The sequence below is a fragment of the Pelmatolapia mariae genome, linkage group LG6 (genome assembly GCF_036321145.2).
Source record: "Pelmatolapia mariae isolate MD_Pm_ZW linkage group LG6, Pm_UMD_F_2, whole genome shotgun sequence".
In the NCBI taxonomy this organism is placed as follows: domain Eukaryota; kingdom Metazoa; phylum Chordata; class Actinopteri; order Cichliformes; family Cichlidae; genus Pelmatolapia; species Pelmatolapia mariae.
The window spans coordinates 37,446,995-37,459,927 of NC_086232.1; the positions used below are offsets into that span (position 1 = coordinate 37,446,995).

Here is a 12,933-nt window from a genome sequence, read left to right on the forward strand (position 1 = left end):
TCTTCTAAAACACTGTGGTTTCATTACTCTTTCCTCAGCATTTTGTTTCCTTCATCCTATAAATTATCATCTCCGATGAACTGTCCACATAAGTGAGGTGCTTTTTACAACAATCCTCTTGGTGGCAGTGCAGTTCTGCAATCCAGGTAATCTTCCCAGCGGAGCCACGTGACTTCTCACATTTACCATCATTCATATGTCACAATCCTTCATTTCTAACTTTGCTCATAGGCGGTGCTTTCTTGGCCTTGGAGATGTTAGAGAGTTTCTTTTTTCAGTGTCATTTACAGTACAAGAGTGGGAGCTTTTGTCAAACTAAAAGGGAACATAATTGTACAGAACCCCTTATCGTTCAGTCATATTGTGGAAAACGCTGCTCTTATATGGTCTGTCAGGGGGGTTAATTTCACAGAAGAAATGTTTTAACCCTTTTAAGTCTGACAGGTGTTTTCCTGGGTAAGTGAAAACGGTTATTTAAATACTGCAATTAGTCATATATGAGCAAAGCTAATGCTAGCTGGCTATTAATTTTCCTACAGTATGCTAAATGCCAACGTTCATAATGGGTCTTTGACTTAAGATATAAAGTATCTTGAGGTCACTTTTATACACTGGCTTTATAAAAACAAAAAATAAAGTAAAGCTGAACTGAATTTAAACATTCCGATTGAAGTTATTTTGAGAACACCAACAAAAAAACTCGTAACAGTACATTTAAATATAAGTAATAAAAGCAATTAGCAAATGAGCTAATATAATGCTAACTTTGCTACTTGTTAAAATTTTACTAAAACAAATAATATATAGCCTTAATTAAGCCCCACGCCCCCGGTACCGGGGGCAAAATGGAGGAGATCAATCGGTTATAACACGGGGTGAGAAATATAAGTCCAGACATGTGTGGTATCCACAGAAACCTCTGAATCTCAGCTAAAATGTAATATATAAACCATTTCTACAACCACCAAACACATCGAAAACAAGCCATGATTAAACGAGCAGTTATGTAAATGCGCAGAAGACCGCTAAACAAACAAAACCGAACCAGAAATTCTCCAGACTTCATGTAACCTAAAGACAGGCTGGTTAGCTTCCAGAGCTATTGCTGACTCCAAACACCAAGTTTAACAACGCTCTGACCAAAATTCACTGAAGGAGCTGCAAAAGAAGACCACAAAAACACACAGCGGCGCAAATGCACTAAGACAGAAATTGGCTCACCGTCCCGATTTCCTCCGTTATTTTCGCCGGTAGCCGGTAGCCACGTGATTATCAGTAGTTACCACGCCTACCTAGCCGCATCAGAGCCGTTTTCCGTCAACAACCTCCATTTTAGACCCACCTACAGACACGTGACTGGACAGACTCTACGTGCAGTAAATTTGGGCCCACGTGGGTTTTGGCATTGCAACGTCTGATTGGTTGAAGTGACGTGAACGTGGGATCGTTACTGTGATTCTATTGGCTAAAACGATTAAAAAGAGGTGTCAATCATGCAAATTGACCAAAAGAAACCAAAGTTACAGCCCCTCGGAGTTTAAAGGGCCAGAGACCAATTAAGCGCTCCATGCCACAAGGCCCATTGCCATGTAAATGTATGGTTAATTCTTCAAAAATATATATATATATATATATAAAAGAAGCATTTTTAGGCCTGTTAATAAAATTAATTAATTTCTGCTCTTTAATACCTAAAAAATTCAACTGGCATGGTGTCCAATTGTGTGCCATAATTGGACATTTTTGTACAACGTCTGGATATTCATGTATTGACAGGGCTGTAATTTTTCATTGTTTCACTTTAGAAACATAAATCGTTGCACAGATGATGTTTATATGTTGGTTACTGAATTTCTGGAATCAAATGTGATCTGAGGCATATTTTTAAAAGGGTTATATGCTAAAAATTAAAAAAAAAAAAAAATTAGGCGAGGATAAAATATACTTACTTTTTCTGTGTTCCAGTCTCAGTAACTTTGATACAGTAATATCTGCTTCAATTTACACCTCTGATGAAATCTCACAAGTGTTAGCTTTATTTTGATACCAAGATTGTAAGGACAGAGTTTGTAATTGCAGAGAAATAATCAATTAAATTTGGGCATTGCATTTTCGAGCAGGAAGCTCAGAAACCCCCTTGGGGCTTAAGAGGTTAACAGGAAGAAAACAGGGGGTTAAAAATATTTCAAACAGGCTTTGGGTTTTAATGCACTTTAATTTCTTTTAGAGTGGATCTTGTTTATTCTTAGATTTAAAGTTGATTTTGGAAGTTATGGGTTTTAACTGTTAACTAACAGCGAACTAAGCTAATCAAACCTCAACCCATTAAATGTGGGATGATGAACTTGGTTACCGCGTGGGGTCTTTCTATATACAGTTTGGGACTAATGCTGTGAGAATTTAAGTTTTTAATAAGAATATATAACTTTAAAAAAATTAACACAGGTGACTGTAGATGACAAATGTGGCATTTAGCATGTTAAGGGCTATTTGAGTGCAACAAACACAGCTGCTTTGTTGTAAATACTATAATAAGAGTATAAAACAAAGTTAGAATTTGTTCTTGTGCATTTATGCATTCACCTTTTCTCTCTATCTAACTTTTGAATATGGTAATAGCTGTTATTTCACCTGGTGTTATATCTTGCAATCATGGGTTCATTAAGGAGGCTTACATAAATGAAAACATTTCGTAATCAGCCTCTTCAGAAATGGTTTAAGTTGAATGGTGGTTGTAAACAACCCATTATTACGGGAAGTAATGTGGGACAAAAAGTTCGTATATGACAAATTACACAAGTACTGAATAGAAAATTAGTGACAACAGGTCATATGGTGGTATGCATCAAAATGTGAAGGTTTTGGCTCAAATTATTGACAGTATGTATAATAGACGCCAGGAGAGAGGTACAACAGTGAGTGTCTACCTGCTAGCTTTAAAGTACAGTGGAGGTTCAGACATCAAAATTGATGAAATCGTGGACTGTGTCAGATTTTTATCCATCACATGATACCAAAGAATGAAAAAGTCTGATTTGTAACACCTACACTTTTCAACATGACTTGTAACCACTGGAACCGTTGTGTTTTAAATAATAAGAACTGTATTTTCGTGTATGCTTGTACTAGATTCGAGAAATTGCTGCACTTATCTCCCACTTTCCTACCAAAACACAAAGAAATGAAGGATGGCCCAAGAATTTGGACATTTCTGTTCATTTCCCCATAGTTAAGTTAGTTCTGTGCAAAACAAACGGTGACATGATTGAAATGCAGACTTTGAGCTTTTACAAAAGCTTTACCTATTTAGGAATTACAGGCAATTTTAAAGAAAAGCTCCTATTCTCAGAGCATAAGAGGTAAAATAAAAAGTAAAAAAAACTAACATCACTCCATTCTCTCCCACTTATCCTTACCAGGGTCACAGGGGTTGGAGCCTATCCCAGCTACCATAGGGCAAAAGGCAGGGTACACCCTGGACAGGCTGCCAATCTGATGCAAGGCTAACACAGAGAGACAGACAACAATTTACACTTAGATCCACACCTATGGGCAATTTAGAATCACCACTTAACCTAACCACTAACAGCATGTCTTTTGGAAGAAACTGGGGTACCTGGAGAGGACCCACGCAAACATAGGGAGAGCATGCAAACTCCATATAGATACTGGCATCAAACTCAGGATCTTTGTGCTATAAGGCAACAGTGCTAACCACCACAACACCATGCTGTCCACAAATGAACATAACTGCAAATATAAAGACACTTTTTAATACTTGGATGATAAAACTTTGCAGCCAATGTCTCTCTGAAGTCTAGAGCTCATGGACATCATCAAAGTCTGTGTTTCCTCCCTTGAGATGCTCTGCCAGGCCTTTACTGCAGGCCCTTCAGTTGCTGCGTGTTTGTGGATCTCTCTCTCTTCAGTTTTGCCTTCAGTAATTGAATTGGTGGAGATTGGCTGACTGACTTTGCCATTGAAAAATGTCCAGTTTCTTTATCTCAAGAAACACTAGAGTTGCTCTTGATGAAGTTAATGTTCGTGAGCTCTTTCTCTCCTTCTCCACACTTTTCTCTCCATCATTTTGGTACAGGTTAATCTTGGTTGCATCTGTCCCTAGACCTCATTTCCATAACTGAAAGGTTGAGTTGCCCAGTGCATTCCTTGTGTTTTGTTGATTATGGTTTGGGCCACTTTCTAAAGTTTTTTGCTACCTATTTAATTTCATTTGGGTTATAAACCTAGTGATGACCTCCTTCACTTGTATCGGCATCTCTTTGGACCTTGTATTGAGAGTTCAAGTGAAAAAATACCAAATATAAAATAACCACTTGGAATCAACTCCAGATCTTTTATATGTTTAATTTGTCATGGGATAATGAGGGAACAGGCCTTCCTGACCATGAAACTGCTTTTCAGTCAAATATTTAATTATTTTTGAGCCTCTGAAAATGGGGGGCTATGTATAAAACTTTAAAATATAAAATTCCTAGTTAATGAATTAAAAAAAAACTTTCTAAAACCTATCAATTTAAATCCGAAACGCTAAATTTTAGTAGTTTGATTTAAAGTACAGTGTTGTGTTATACAAAGGGAAAATTACAAAAATTGTCCAATTACTTATGGATCCAACTGTATTGCTGTATCTCAAAGGTGTAGGTATGGGTGCAATTTTGAAGACCTACGCCAAGCTGACAAAGTTTCAAAGAATCTATATCGGCTTACCAGGAGAAATACTGATGCGGATGCTTCAGTTGGTCACCGTTCCTCTCATTGTGTTAAGTGTGATAATGGGTAAGCCACGAGCACTTTTCTTACCAACTATTACATTAACTTCCACATTTTCTACACCTTGATTTTAAATGACCAAAGTGATTGTTTCTCAAATGTCTAATAATAATCAATAATAAATATATCTAAGAATAATTCTCATTGCAGTTTTAAATAACTCACTTAATTTGACAATGAAAACTGACATAATGACAATCCTTTATTACATTTTTAATAAAGCTAGATTTTGACAGTTGTCTGAGATACATCACTCCACAGCTCGCTGATCAAACAAACTACAGTGGTATAAATATGGACTCAGCACAGAAAGATTTATGATCAGGAAAATGTAATATTTGTCTTATTTTAGGCATTATATGGTCTGGACAGTGTATTTTCTTTAGGTGTACTATAAAGTAATTTTACAGATTTTTTTCTTTGTACCATTTTTTATACCATGTCTTTAACAGGAGTTTGTGGCGTAAGTGTTGGCATATCCAGAAGAATCACTGCACGAGCAGTAATATACTTTGTCACAACCACTGTTCTGTCTGTAGGTGTAGGTAAGAGAAATTTTGTACATCATTTGGTTTTGATTCTGTTTTCTACATAACAAATAATTAAATGACAGCTTCAAGAATCTTTGCTTATCTTTTAAGACCGTATTTTGTTAAACATTAGACTTCCCACATTTCCAAAAATATTGTCTATATACCTAAAGTGCCTTTCATAATGTTTGGGACAGTCACACATTTTTTTTGCCTCTGTTCACCACCACAGTGGATTATAAATCAAACAATCAGTATGCGATGGAAGTGCAGACTTTTTTTACAAAGTGTAACAAGTTGTATCTGTTTTTATACATGATCCTTTATTTTCAGATGCTTAAAATTAATGGGATAAATCAATACATGTAAATATAGAATATGTTTAATACTACGATGAAATAGTATTAAAAAGAGCCTGCATGAAGTCTAGAATCTATGGACAACACTAAATGTTGTGCCCTTGAGTTGCTCCACTAGACCTTTACTCCAGCTACCTTCATTTGCTGCTTGTGTGAGTCTTTCTGCATTCAGTTTTGTACATGATATAGGAAGAGCATGGTCTTTTGGGTTGAGATAAGGCAGTTGATCACCATATTGATTATTTGATTTACAATCCACTATGATCGTCTACAGAGGCAAAACTAACAAAATTGTGTCCCAAACATTATGGAGACCTGTTTAAGCAGAGTGTGTTGTTTTTGTTGCTACAGAATATTCATTTCTCTGTTTAACATCTGATTATGTGTTGTAGGAATATTGTTGGTAGTGGTGATCAAGCCTGGGATTAGTCATGACACTGTTTTTGATGATGACGATGATAAAGCCTTCTCAACGGTTGATGTCTTATTGGATCTAATAAGGTAAGAAGAAAGTGTGTTTTCTCAGAATCCTTCCTAACTCGTACTTTTCTTCCATTTACTTAGGTTTCATTTTCCAGTTTAGCAAGATTTGAATTAACTAAGGTTGTAAATGCAGCTCGTTGTACAACCTGTTCTTTGGATCCTCTACCAGCCTGGGCTATAAAGGAACTGTGGTCAGTATTAGGACTTTACATTCTGTTTCTTTTAAATACTTCATTGACGACTGGAGTCTTCCCTGAATGTTTTAAATCAGCTGTGGTAGTGCCAATCTTGAAAAACCTGGACTGGATGTTGACATAGTTGCAAATTGTAGACCCATCTCACATCTGTCTTTCTTATCTAAGGTCTTTGAAAAAGTGGTTGTTAAGCAGCTCACTGAGCATCTGTCAACTAACAATCTGTTTGAACCATTTCAGTCTGCTTTTAGACCAAATCACTCCACAGAAACAGCCTTAATCAAAGTGGCAAACGATCTGTTGGTAAATGCAGACAATCATTGCACTTCAGTTTTAGTACTACTAGACCTAAGTGCTCCGTTTGACACTGTGGATCACTGTATTTTATTGGATAGGCTTGAACATTTTATTGGAGTTACAGGAAATGTTTTATCATGGCTGAGATCCTACCTGTCTGGGAGATCTCAGACTGTTAGTTTTAAAAATGATCTGAGACCTGTGTAGTGGGGCATGGGGTCCCTCGGGGCTCTGTACTTAGCCCATTGCTGTTTTTGCTGTATCTGCTGCCTCTTGGTCTTCTTCTTTTAATCTAACCTTTCATTGTTATGCTGATGACCTGCAGCTTTATGTTCCTTTAACCATTGGCAATTGTGCTGAAGGGTCTAAATTAGAATCGTGTCTATGTGCAATTAGGGGCTGGTTATCAGATAACTTCCTGCTTCTTAATACTGTCCCAAAATTTCATCTTGAAAACTGATGACTATATCATAAATTGCAGGGACAAGGTAAAAAACTTGGGCATGTGGTTCGACATGGTGCTGTCCTTCGAGTCTCATGTAAAAGAGACAACAAAGACTGCCTCTTAAGGAACATAGCCAAAATCAGGCAAGTTTTATCAAGCAACACTGCAGATGTTCTTCTCCATGCATTTGTGTCTTCATGTATCGATTATTGTAACACTCTCCTTTCTGGGCTACCAAAGAAAAGTTTTAGAGGGTTGCAGATGGTGCAAAATGCAGCTGCTCACATTTTAACCAAAACCGGGAAATTTGAGCACATTACCCCTGTACTGAAATCCCTTCATTGGCTACCTTGTCAGGTTCGAGCAGATTTTAAGGTCCCGCTTTAAATGGTTTGGCACCTTTATGCCTCTCTGATCTTTTGCACCCTTATGTTCCATCCTGTGCTCTCCGATCCCAGGATTCTGGCCTTTTAAAAGTTCCTAGAGCCAAAAGACTATTGGGGAGCGTGCTTTTTCTTTTCGTACCCCGTTTTTGTGGAACAACCTCCCTCAAGATATTAGGCAGGCATGCGCGGTGGAGGTTTTTAAAGCTAAGTTGAAGACCCACTCGTTCACCCTATCCTACATGTCTTAATTCTATGCCATTTAGTTTTTTAAATTTGTATCGTTTTTAACTTGTTATTATGTTTTAACTTGTATTGCTATGTATTGCTTTTATTTATTCTTCTCTTTATTTTCAAAAAGCTGTACAGCACTTTGTTTGAAAGCGTTTTATAAATAAAGTTATTATTATTATTATTATTAATAGTTATAGCTTTTATCTTCTATGATAGTTGTTTTCTTGAGTCTTTTTCAGAAATATGGTACCTAAAAACTTGGTTCTGGCAAGCTTTAAACAGGTATGTTTTATTACTTGCATCAAGCAGACAATCTGATATTTATGGTAATTTATTAATTATGTTAATTATTCTTATTTATATATTTTTTCTCTTTAGTATAAGACCCAGAAGGTGTTGGTGAACATTGAATTAGACAATAACAATTCTACCTCTGACACGGTAAATGATTTGTGAAATTACAGTGATATCTGCCGTTGGAAAGTTGTCCTCAATGAATTTCTCATTTTTCATTTCAGGAAGAGACGCAAGTACGTCTAGTGGGCAAATACAGTGATGGACTTAATACACTGGGGGTGATTAGAATGCCTTTTATTTTTGGCCTGGCCCTCCGTCACATGGGCGAAACAGGGAAACTCCTCGTGGATATCGTCAACGCCATTAACGAGGCCACCAAGGAAGTGGTTAAGATGATAATCGGGTACACTGAAATAGTCCCTACAAGGAGGCCATTCAACACCTAAAAGATAGAGTACAAAGATTTAAATGATAAAAGTCAAGACTGATTTCTTGATTGTCATACACCGTCAAAAACAAATCATTTTTTTCAGGATGTAATAGTACTCAAATAAACCCAATAATTTAATTCTATTGTTTCCTTTTCAGCTTTTTGCCTATAGGAGTAATGTTCATGACTGCAAGTTACGTCGTTGAAGTTGGGGAAAGGTGGGAGGCTGTCCTCAAACTGGGAAAGTTCATGGCAGTGGTTATTACTGGGTATGTTTAATGTAAATGCATACTTTACTAGCACCTTCTTGTTAAGTAAGTACTATTGGAATAACTCGTATTCATATTGTATTTGTATGAATACAAGTTATTGTATTTGTTTGTGAGACAAAACCCCTTTCCCCATCATAAAAGGCGTTTGTCCGGCCTTGCTGAGGACCTTGCTCATCTCACGCAGGTTAGAATTTTTGTCTTTGTATAAAAACTCTGTATAATGCAGAATCACAGAGATGACTTAAATTGATATATAGAAAACATATAGATGCTTACAGATGTTAAAGAACAAACCATACACTGTGTCTCCAAGCCATGCAGTCTCACTGACTTATACATGCTGTGAAGAAATAATCAAGGTTGACAAAAGAATCACTCGCTTCATGCTGCCTATTGGGATCAATGCCAATATGGATGGAACAGCCCTTTATGAAGTAGCTGCGGCAGTTTTCATTGCCCAGCTTAATAGCGTGAGATTAAATTGGAGCCTTACTTACTTACTCCTTACTGGAGTTTTTTACCATTGGGTAAGTGACAATAATACTCCTTTTTCCATTCTCTTTGTCTCATCTGATTAAACAGAAATGTTTCTTGTGTGTTTCAACATTGATTAGACCTTATTTAAAACAAAAATCTTTAAAAAAAAAATCTTTTTTCTGTAGCATGATTGTACCAGACATGTAGAAATCTTACATGTTTTAGCTGGATTCCTTTCAAACATATTTTTGTCCCAAATATTGGTGGATTGGGATAGTTAGAATAGTCTTGTATAATATTGGTTTTGACTAGATCGTGTGAAATGGTAGATTTATGTATAATGGCTCGGCTTTTATTTGTTTAATTAACTGTTTGGGCAACTATTTGCCTTTGAAAGACTCCAGCCAATTGCTAATAATAGATCTGTAGACCAGAAGTTATTTTTTCAAAGCCATATCAAATATGTAAGCCTAATGGAATTGCTTTGTGTACATTTTTTAAAAATGTGAATGAATTTAAAAGCCTCCATGAATCTCAGATTAAACCGCATATATACCCTACCACCTACTATCCTGCCTATTGTACCATTTTTTCATATGAAAAAAATCATATTTCCTGTGAGGGATGCTTCCCTTTTGCTGGTTATAGAATGGTTGTTGTAAGTTGAAGACATGTTTTTGATGTTATTGCTACTCTTGCATCGCCTGAGCCCTCACGTAATGAAGCAGTATGTAAAGGTGCTGATAAACCATGCTTTCTGAGCTCTCTGTACTTTGTATCTTTTAGAGATCGCTGCAATGCTACTGTTAATGTTCTGGGAGAAAAATTTTTTTTTCCATCTGGAACAACAAATGTGTGAAATTTCATACGTCAATAAATGAATATAATAATGATGAATCGGATAATAAAACATACAGGTTGTGTGTTTTTGAAACAAAATTGCAATAATTTTAAATGACTGACTAATCAAAATGATTACTTACCTGCACAAAGGCATCTAGAGACCACCTGCAAAATTATTTTTTGTCAGCCTTTAAAAAAAAAGATTGCTTACCTAGCACATCTAATCTACTGGCCCCTTAAAGTCCAGTCCATGTATGATCTCTTGTGGCATACCTGTAGAAGAAGTTGCTATCTTTCCTGTACCACAGCATAGAAAACTGGGCTGCACAGTAAAGCAGGTTAATCTTACCATGAGCCTCCATATAAATTAGTAGAGTTCTTATAAGTAGCGTTGCTGTTGTTTTGGGAACTCAGAAAGAAATGTTTATTATTTATTTATTGACTCATTCCTCACTTGATAAACATGACATGATTTCCCTTTAGACCGCAGGATTTCCATGTTACCTGTTTTTTGTAGACTCTATTGAGTCTCTATTGCCATCTAGTGGTGGCAAAAATTACAAGCGTCCAAACAGGACACTTGATCCACACTTATAAAATATTGTGTGACGTTCACTGGTTTAGATTGTGTGGCAATGCATATTAATTTATTTCAAAGAAAACAGAAGTATTGTTTTTAAGAAAAAGTTCCACATATGATGACAGGTATACAAGGCACAGGTAAAGTGGGTAAAGTCCCTGCTTTATGAAATACAGAGTTAAGTGACAAGTTTGAATCAAATTGTTTTCTGATTTCAGTGGATCAACATAGTGGAAAGTGTTGTTTACACCAAGCGCAAGCTAATCAGCATAAAGTAAACAGACAGCTTCCAGAGTGCTCAGACATGTAATCATCTTCTCTTCCAGGCCAGTAAAGAAAATAAATACATTTTAAGAATGTTCCTTTAAATTTCATCAAATACAGATGAGCTGATTACATTTTGTGGGATCAGGTTTAAGTTAAGAAGATCTTTAAAAAGGACACAAAACAAAACCAAAAGCATCTGATGTCCGTCTTTACACAAAAGCTGTGTGATATTTGTTACATATCAAGTCTGTCACTCTTGTATTTATTGTGTTCATGGGTGTGCTTGCCCATAATTTATGCCATCATATCTAAGCATGCTGTGCATTATTAGAATATTAATGCATGTATAATGCCTCTTTGGATTTTTAAAATGTTCACATAAGAAAAGAGCATTTCTCTGTTCTTATTTTATTGCTTTTTAAAAAATATTGATTCAAATTTCATGAATCTGGACACCAAGAATGCAGAAATTTAGAGACAACAGGCCAATAACAATAATATCTTCCTCACACTTATAATTGGAACAGAACTCTAAAACTACCAGTCCAGTAATATCCAGACCCAATGCTTGTGTTGGTAGACATAAAAATTACAAAACCATCAAGAAACTAATAAATCAATGGTTTTGTCTGGACAACCACACCTCAGACCTCAGTTCCAGACTGCTTTTCACTTTCGTTCGACTATTGTTATTTCAGCATGTCGCGTCTCTCAAATCTACTTTTCTCTCCCATCCAAGGCTCTCAGACGCACTTTTAAGAAAATGGATTCTTTCCTGAACACAACATTCACAGTACTACAAAATGTTCCCACAGCCACTTTATTTTAGGATCTTGAGCTACTTTTCACAAATTAGCTGATGCAGATTGTTTGGACTCAAAGTTCAGTATTGCTAATTCACGCTGTTTCCTACTTTAATCAGTTTTTCATTTAGGCTCTCCAACACCTCACAACTCCTCTTTTACTCTTTCCTTCTCAGTGTTATATACTTGGAAACACCTCTTGAGGTATTTACAGTCCCCTTTCTACTTGTTCTCTTGTTATCATAACCACAATGTAGGCTCCCTTTCATTACTGGTCCAGTTTAGAGCTTTATATGTTCTGAGTCTCCAAGGGATATTTAACGTGGGTCAGAAGGTGTCATAACATGAAAAAGGCATATTGGTTAATAAATAGTTATAAACCTATTAATCAGTGGTGAAAACTGATGGTCTGACTAGTTTCTTCACTGGCTAACTTCGCCGCCACTCAGATGTCTGTTTACAAATATGAAGATCCTTTCCCAGTGCACTCGTACAGTAACCCAGAATAAAAATGTAAAAGTAATAGTGTAACTCATTCTTTGTGTAATATTTATTTTTGCCTCTAATAAACATTGTGCTTTTACTGTAAATACATCGTTTTTTTCCCAGATATCTTATTCGCACTTTTATGAACCTAAAATCTGCCTGTGTAAGACAGAAGCAGTGATGGAGCAGCAGAGCATGTGAGGGAGGGTGTTATGAATTGCTGTAAAACGTGGCACTCTTGTGCCAGTTAACTTGACTGAAGCAGACAGTCACCTCCATTATAGCAGATTGAAATCTCCACTGGGCCGTGTAAGGGAGTAATGTGTTAGTTATATGGCCTGTGCTGTGATGGATTTATGCACATGCTAACTGCATCAATGATAGACCTTGGATAAATCTCTAAATCCGTTTTTATTTTTAACGTGAATATTCTGTCTTGTGGGAAGGACTATGCACTCAGAAAATCATATGCTTTGCATCAAACTTATGAAAAGATACAAAAAGGAAAAAAACTACCTGAATCTCCAAGACAAGTCCATGACAAGTCAATGATTAACAATCATAACATTGTTAATCACTGAATCTGCAGTGGTTTATTTATGAGACCCAAGCATACATTTCTAAAGGAGGAGCAGAATGTTAATGACTTCTTCATATGATTGTTTTCCCACCCCGGGCTTTCTTTGTTTTAAATATTGCTGCAAAGTGATTCTTCTTTTACTGTGATAGCCACATGAACAATCCATGAACAATAAAAATACA

The 12,933-nt window shown here is 36.3% G+C and overlaps 1 pseudogene; it reads left to right on the top strand.

Annotated features, from left to right (window-relative positions):
- The first annotated feature begins 410 nt into the window (after window positions 1-410).
- LOC134629813 (excitatory amino acid transporter 3-like) lies at window positions 411-10,051 on the top strand (annotated as a pseudogene).
- The last annotated feature ends 2,882 nt before the right edge of the window (window positions 10,052-12,933 follow it).